The sequence below is a fragment of the Papilio polytes genome, unplaced genomic scaffold (genome assembly GCF_000836215.1).
Source record: "Papilio polytes unplaced genomic scaffold, Ppol_1.0 DF821845.1, whole genome shotgun sequence".
Taxonomy (NCBI): domain Eukaryota; kingdom Metazoa; phylum Arthropoda; class Insecta; order Lepidoptera; family Papilionidae; genus Papilio; species Papilio polytes.
The window spans coordinates 3,107,125-3,115,196 of NW_013527359.1; the positions used below are offsets into that span (position 1 = coordinate 3,107,125).

At 33.2% G+C, this 8,072-nt stretch overlaps 1 protein-coding gene across 1 annotated transcript in view; it reads left to right on the forward strand.

Annotated features, from left to right (window-relative positions):
* Nucleotides 1-4,722: 4,722 nt before the first annotated feature.
* Nucleotides 4,723-8,072, forward strand: part of LOC106108020 (beta-1,4-glucuronyltransferase 1) — a 57,634-nt gene continuing 54,284 nt past the window's right edge. Inside the window, exon 1 of the mRNA XM_013289086.1 lies at nt 4,723-4,957. The gene's annotated coding sequence lies outside the window, so the exon portion shown is untranslated. The remainder of the gene's footprint in view (nt 4,958-8,072) is intronic.

The following is an 8,072-nucleotide window of genomic DNA, read 5'->3' on the forward strand; positions in this document are numbered from 1 at the left end:
TAAAGAGGATATGTCCCCTTCCTATGCATCTCCTCCACCGTCAACTCCACTTCCCCTTCCCATCCTCTCCTTATAAGAAAAGGGTGATAAAGAGAAAGGGACTTAAATTAGGCCCCCGGCACCACACTCATCAGACGAAACACGGAATTGCTTCCATTTCACGCTTGTCTTCTGTGTGGTCGTGGTATTACACCGGGCGTGCCGGCCCTGCAGTGCTAAGATGTTAAAGCGGGCACTACCACTGTTAGATTATATTAGCTTAGAATATATTAGCTTAGCTTATATTAGAATAATTAATTGTACTAGAATCTTTGTAATATTTGATCGAATTGAAAACTTCTTTCACTGTTTAAAAAGCTCTACTTTTACTATGTCACTACGATTTTAAATATACATAAACAATTTTTTTGTAAATTTAAAAACAAAATTTTAAATACATTCATTCGGAACATATATTATAAAAAAATTATTGCTGACATATGACTTAATATGAATAGAAAGGTATACGAACCATTTATAAAGCCTCTAAATATCGTTGTAGAAAACATATTAATATTAACATAAAAGGTTTACTACATTTCCTGAAAACTTGAATAGAATTTGGTCGTAAATTTTGAGTAATCTAGCTTTAAAGTTTACAGGTTTGTAGCTGTCTTATTAAGCGTATATCATATATTTATGTGATAACATAATAAAATTGCAAAGCTCAACACACAGAACGTAAAAGCTATAAGATATTTTAGTAGAAAATATGACATACACCTATCGTTTTGCAATATCTCAATTTGATATTCAAACTAGCTTTCGCCAGTGACTCCGTCTGCGTCAAATTAAAAAATAATATAAAACATAGCCTATGTTACTCACTAACAACGTAGCTTTTTAACGGTTTTTGAAATTTTATAATATTAATATAGACTCGTTGAGAGATTGTCTATCGGTTATTTTTTATTTAAAAATTGTAATCTTATTGTATTATTATTATACAATTCTTTATTTATTTATCTTTTTAATGTCTCTCTAGGTTAAGTCACCCTTGTGTCAATACTTTTGTTTAAAGGAGCTAGTTGAAAACCAGCGCAGAAGAAGCGCCGTCCCTGCATTAGCAGAGTTTGACACCTTTTTGCTACATATTTATTTTACAATCTCTAAGGTAGTTTTATTTTAGATTTCATATAGTTTTGTGGTAGTGAAAGTCCTATTTAGAGTCCTACTTATATATTTATATCAGTTAGAAAATATTTAAAAGCTACATGAACATAGAAAACGGCATAAAAGGATGTCTACTAAGCAATTGTAACTTAGTTACACTTATGCCGGTTTAGATAACTTATCGCTCTATAGTTAAAATAGTTATATTAATAAAAAAATGTGGCCATTCAAATATACTTGATAAAAATTGCGGTTTTCCGTTCCTTTGCCTTTTTTTGTATTGATTTTGAAATGTGTTAGTTTTTGTCATATATTGGATTTTTTGTACCACTGGCTATTGCCCGCGATTCCATCTGCTTAGAATTAAGTAAACAAAAGTAAGTATAAGTAGCCTATGTTTTTTTCCAGACTACGCTCTATATCTTTTCCAAATTTTAATCGACATCCGTTTAGCAGTTTATTCTACAAAATGTAACAAACATCCATCCATCTAAACTTTATTAGCAATTATAATAGTAAAATTTACAATTAATTACGGATTTATTTAAAGGCAACAAAGTAAATTTCTTTTATAAAGGACCAGTTATAAATAAAATTGCGCTTAACGGTTTGTTAGACGTGAGTAATCCTGTAGATAGTGGATGTCTAGACGTGTAAATGAAAATAAAACAAAAGTAAGACAGCGACCTCTGTGTGCCGATGAGAAACTATTGAAGTGAAATATTCTGCGTGTTAAGTTACAGCACGCATGTTAAACTCGTTAATTGGAACTGTCCTAGCAAGTAGTTTAACCCTACTTTTATTTGCTTTATTTCTGCGTAGAAATCTTATTAAGTTATTTTTTTTTATCGAGAACTAGCTGTTCCCAAGTGGCTTCATTCATATGAAATTATACAATATAACAACTTTTCTTTCTTAATGTTGGCTTGTAGTTTATGGTTCTTTTCACACATTAAGGTTTTTTCTTATTTACTGATCCCTTAGTTTAATTTGAAAATAGATAGCGTAAAGCGTGTCGTAAGTGTGAGGCTTTTTATTAAAGAAATAATTATTCAAAAATATGCTGTAATTGCTGACGTCTTAGGTATCAAAGAAGTGTGTGTTTACGCTTTATTTTAATATAAGTATAGACTAGTATAGATTTGAAAATAATCGGAAATGTTTCATTTATTCGGATTCCTTAGTTAGAGGTTAAACATTGGAAGAGACATTACCACATGTACTTGAGCTATAAGTATGTACAAGGAAATTAAAAAAAACCATATCGATATTCGTCTGTTTCTTTTGAAGCGGCTGTTAGTTTAATAATTTACTATAGCGCTAATAAAGCTCTGTTACACTCGGTACATCACAGAACAAAAATAGACTCCGACCTCGTAACACAAGCGAAACATGTACAAAAATCGTTACATTGTAAATACAGTGACGTCATTTGCTAAGAATTCTTAGAGATCCGTAATTCCGCCTAAGGGCCTGGCCCGTCACTGGCTGCTAGAGGTTCAGATAGCTTAAAAATGACGACACTGTCAGATAAGGGAACAAAATTCGATATTTCCACAGCAAATTTTACACGTTGGATTGTTATCAGAATACTATACTGTTATATATTATTTACAATTTGGTGGGACAGGCCCTAAGTATTCTTGTAGACTATGCTCTACATCTATTCCAAGTTTGTCAAAAATTGCTTTAGCATTTGTAAGTCTCGTGTGACTTATCTGTTTGTGTTAGCATAGTCGTCAGCGCGTCTAAAACGTCAGCCCAAGGTCCTACAGAACAATGAGAGATAAATTTTATAATCTAGTGGCATTGTTTGAAAAATACGCTGATATTGTATAGAAGTTAAAGTGATGTTTAGGTTAGCTAACCTTTATGTTAAACTTTATAACAGATATGTACTTGGGAATCGTAAAACGTTTATTACGAGCAACCGCCCACTTGAATCCGCCAAAATGGGCAACGACCGCTGCCCATAGACATCCGCAATTGCAGATGCGTTGCCTACCCTTAATCGACGGAGGAGGAGACCCACATAAACAGGCTACTTCGCATTCCTATGCGTCTCCTCCATTATCAAATCCCCTTTTCCATCCCGTCATCCCCTTAAAAGAAAAACGTGAAAAGAGATTAAAATTTAATCTCCGGCATGTTTATACCTGGCACAGATTTTATCCATTTATAGTAATGTTAGATATTTATTTGACGTTTGGATGTTTTTATCATTCATTGACCTAAACTCTGAGATGTTAAAACTAAGCAGGTAGTATTGCTTACGCCAGGTATGCGATCGTGTCCTAAAACTACGTTTCACTGATAACTCTTTTAAAAATACATTCAGAAATTGATTTAGTTATTGAATCGACTACAGTATCAAAGAATGCCGCAATATATCTATTCTTCTTTTATCATAAAAAGCGATGGATAATTAGGGCCTGTCCCACCACTGGCTGATAGAGGCTCAGATAGTTTAAAAATGACATCACTGTCAGATAAGGGAACAAAATCCGACATTTCCATCACATATTTTACACGTTGGATTGAATTAGACAATTTATAATTTGGTGGGACAAGCACTTACTCTTCTACGTCATGTGAAAGTACATTTATTTCAAATTTTAAGTTAGTAAAAGTCATCTCTTAAGTTTAAAATCTACGATATCTGTTGCAACATTTTTTATTTAACTTTATTCTCATTTAAATTTAAATTATTAGGCAACTTAGTAATAATATTTCTTCAACATTTTATATATATTCAACTATGTCGTAATGTAGATCAGAATTAGCAATTATCAAATTTAAAAAAGTCGATTTTAATCATTTGAAATTCAATGTCACCAATGTAAGGAACATAACAGGTTACAACCATAGAAACTGATTCACCTTGATATCTGACCACCACCTCACCAGTTTAGTTTACAAACTCAACATTTATCCATCTAAACTTTCGCATTTGTAGTACAAGTATGATAATAATGAAACAATACGTGCCACAAACAAGAGGTTGATAAGGAAATTTTGCAATACGATCTCGAATTACTTCCTTGTGTCGGCAGTACTTCCGGATGTCTGATAGCCGACTTAAGCTGGAATTAGATATTGCTGAATTGTGCAATCCGTGGTTTCTCCACAATCAAACTCGATAGACGTACTATGTGAGATTATGTGCAAAAACATTGTAAATTCAGATGGTATATAGCAAATGTACAAATATGTAAAAAAATACAATAAATCATTAATTGACGAAATGATAACCTTTTAATAAAATTACAAATGTAAATCTACTTCAATAAGGGGGAGATCTGAGCTTTATCCTACTTGTTTACCCTAGATTTGCCTTTTCGATTAATCGTCTTAGTTTTTTAAAGATAAAACGAGAGTACAATATGAGTAAACGTTTAGTCTGTAAAAACCCTCTGTTAGAGGATTCGAACAGACTGTTGCTAATATTAGACGGGACAAAAAACGCGTCGACGTCGGGTTGCGGCCCTTCTGCCACGGTCCCTCGCCCGACGTCCCGGCGGCGCGCCGTGCTTCCGACCCGAGCCCCCCACAACATAACCTATACGAATATACGGCGACCAGTCAGTACGCCGCGCGCCGCCGATCGAGGCGTTTGTATACGTGCGTCACGGGCCATTGTCTCGCAACTTAAAACATACAAGTGCATACCGACTCATAACCCGTATATTTTCGGAGAGTGCCCACTATTTATACCGTGTATCGGAGCGATTCCCATCCTGGCTTACGTTCCTCGCAAATGCGGGCTTTGGACATCTGTGAAGAGAAAAATAAATATAGCGATCCGGTAAGTATTCGATGCTCATATAATCTTTTATCATTTTAAACTACACATTGTACGCGCAGGACGCAGGATGCTGGACTCCTATCGAAGTTTGGAGAACAATAAACGTTTATTCATGTCGCCTTTTTTGCCTGTCTGTCCTTTGAGCAGTGATATTGTCAACGAAACGTTTAGGAACAGCTATTGAACGTTATAAATATCTAAATAGCTACAATCAAATATAACAGGTTATGTTGTATGACACTGAATTGTAGCTTTTTGAATACGAAAGAGTCGGAAGCAGTCAAATATTAAATTTACTTATAGTTAAGGTCTTAAAACTTCTTAATTTTATACAAAAATCTACTGGAATGTAAAGATTTTGAATAGCTTCAAACACACCTACTACCGTAGTGTTTATATTACAATCTCGGTCGGTAGTTACGTTAAAGAGTGCGTCATACGTATAAAAACTCGTTAATTTAATGTAGACTAAAATACCAAATAAGAAGTGCTCGTTTTAGAGCTTTGTTTGTAAAATGTTAAAATTGATCGTTTATTAATGTAAACATTTGAAGCTACGCATATTGCGTAAACAAACTTATGGGAAGCTTATTGGAAGCTTAAATTTGATATTTCGTTATCCATTTGGCATTTTAGATTGATGAAACAACGTAATTTATCTTTGTGAGACATCTAAAAGACCATCCATAATGGTTGACCCGACACGTTCGCTACAATGCTTGCGAAATGCCAGCATGAAACCGATTTCAGGTTACTTTTGCGCTTTTTACAGTAAGGCTCATATGTTTTTTAATCTTATTAGATAGATTTGTAAATTTACAGAGTTTTTATTTTAAAACACTTTTATAAACTTCAAAGAATTTGAAACCTTGAAATGAACCTTTTTTTTAAAGTGTTATCTATACGTAAACCGTACCTATATTATTATATCTGCAAGATTCTAACAAACGCCGTAATACAAAAAGGAAAGAGTTAAAAATTCTAATTCGTCTGGAGCTACTTTTCCACACGTTGGCCTTTAAAATCAATGATAGGCGGTTAGCTTACCATGTTAGTGGTCGTGTCAATTACGATTTTATGTCGTAAATCTTTCAAACCAGGGCTAACTGAAGTTGACGAGTCAATGGTTGAGATGTGTGCCTATTAGTGTAATTAAAACCTCTTTAGAGTATATCAACATTAGGTCATGTTATTAGATATGGAATTGACATGAAATTTACAGTAAAGTATTCTTTTGTTTTTTATACCCTTCTTCGGCCAAATATAAGTCCCTTCCTCCCCCTTTTCTTTTATAGTACAACGTGAAAGATGACTCCTATTAATGGGTGCCCACTTTTGACTAAACAATCGCACAACTGTCGTGCGATTGTCCATTGTTTCGCAGCAAATTGTTTAGTTGCACACTAAAAATCGAGTAGTGTTGTCACCTCCATATAAGCTTATAGGAATCAAAGCGACTAAACAGTTGTGTGACATTTAAGTCAAAGTTGTGCGCGCACTCTAAAGCGTTAAAATCGCAGAAAATCATTCTATTGTTTTGCTAGACGGTAACAAAGACAATATGAATTGCCGAAAAGTACGCTGTCAAGTTCCGACCCCTCAGTGACTTCAGATCAATAGACTCACGTGCTCTGTGAACCAGACGGCTTCTAAATACAACTATACACTACATATATTCTGCCAATTAAATTGTCTCAATTACTTTTCGCTACAAACGTTATTAGCTTACTACAAAAAAAACAAATCGTCGTTGAAGTTCTAACACCACATAAGTCAGTTTTTGGCTATTCTGATTCTGACATTTTGATGCCGTTCGCTAGAGAATCGAAAGACGCATCGTTTCAGCCTATAAGAAACATGAATTCTACATTAAATCATAGTTCACACTAATATTATAAATGCGGAAGTTTAGATGGATATTTGTTAGAGTTTGTAGCCTAAACGGCTGAACAGATTTCAATGAAATTTGGCATAGATGTAGAGGATAGTCTGGAAGAACACATAAGCTACTCACTTTTGTATTTTTTAATTCCACGCGGAAGGAGACGAAAGCTAGTAAAACTAAAATTATGTACACAAACAGTGCATTATATGTAGTTCTTCTCTCCTGAAAAGTTGCTATTTTTGACATCCGTATTATTGAACTACAACGACGAAATACGATTAATTTGATTCGTGATTTTTTAAGGACTTTTTGATAATCGTCACACATAATACTATTTGTTACTTACAATATCTGCTGAAATAATAAAAATATAGTTTTATTTTAGCTTACTAGTTAAACTTTAGTCATCTTATTTGGAAATATATGTAAAGTTCTATGTTTATTACCAACTAAACTATTGCCTAACAGTTATTACCGTTTAAAAACATTCATAGGATAATCTTATCGTTTTAATTCCGCTTTGTCGAGCAATTTAAACGTAGTATTTTTTAATTGTCCGTTAGTTACAACATCAGCTATTACATAGGTATCTTGACATTACATAATTACATACATAAATGCAGTTTATACTAAATTATCGTGTAATCAAAAGCATAAAGCGAGTAACCAGACCTGTGCCTGTATATGAATACGTTACGTTGATTACATTAGTGAGAATATTATTGTTATTGAACATAACAGTCCAATTGTTTTAACATCTTCATTTATTTTAAATAACAGTATTATTAAAGATATTTTTTTATTATTATTATGATGGTCATAGTAATTTAAAGAGCGTTGAAATCTATATACTACAAAATTAAGGATACTCGTATATCAAATTTAATGGATATTATGTCAAATTAACACCCTTTTAAACTGTTGTAATTATTAATTAAAATATTTAAGCCTAAGCCGTAATAACATAGAGTGTTTATGATTATCACCATTTGTGATTATGTCGTTTCTTAACCCTGTATTGTGCGTTTTTAAAACCGAATATAAAAAGGTACTGTCGTCGTAATTAGTGACAGAAACTAGAAACAACAATATTCACGGAAGACACTTACGTGTTCTATACTAATATTATAAAGAGAAACGATTTGTATTTTTATATGTATTGAAATAACTTTAAAACTACTGGGCCGATTTAAAAAATTCTTTCACCATTAAAAAGCTACGTTATATGTG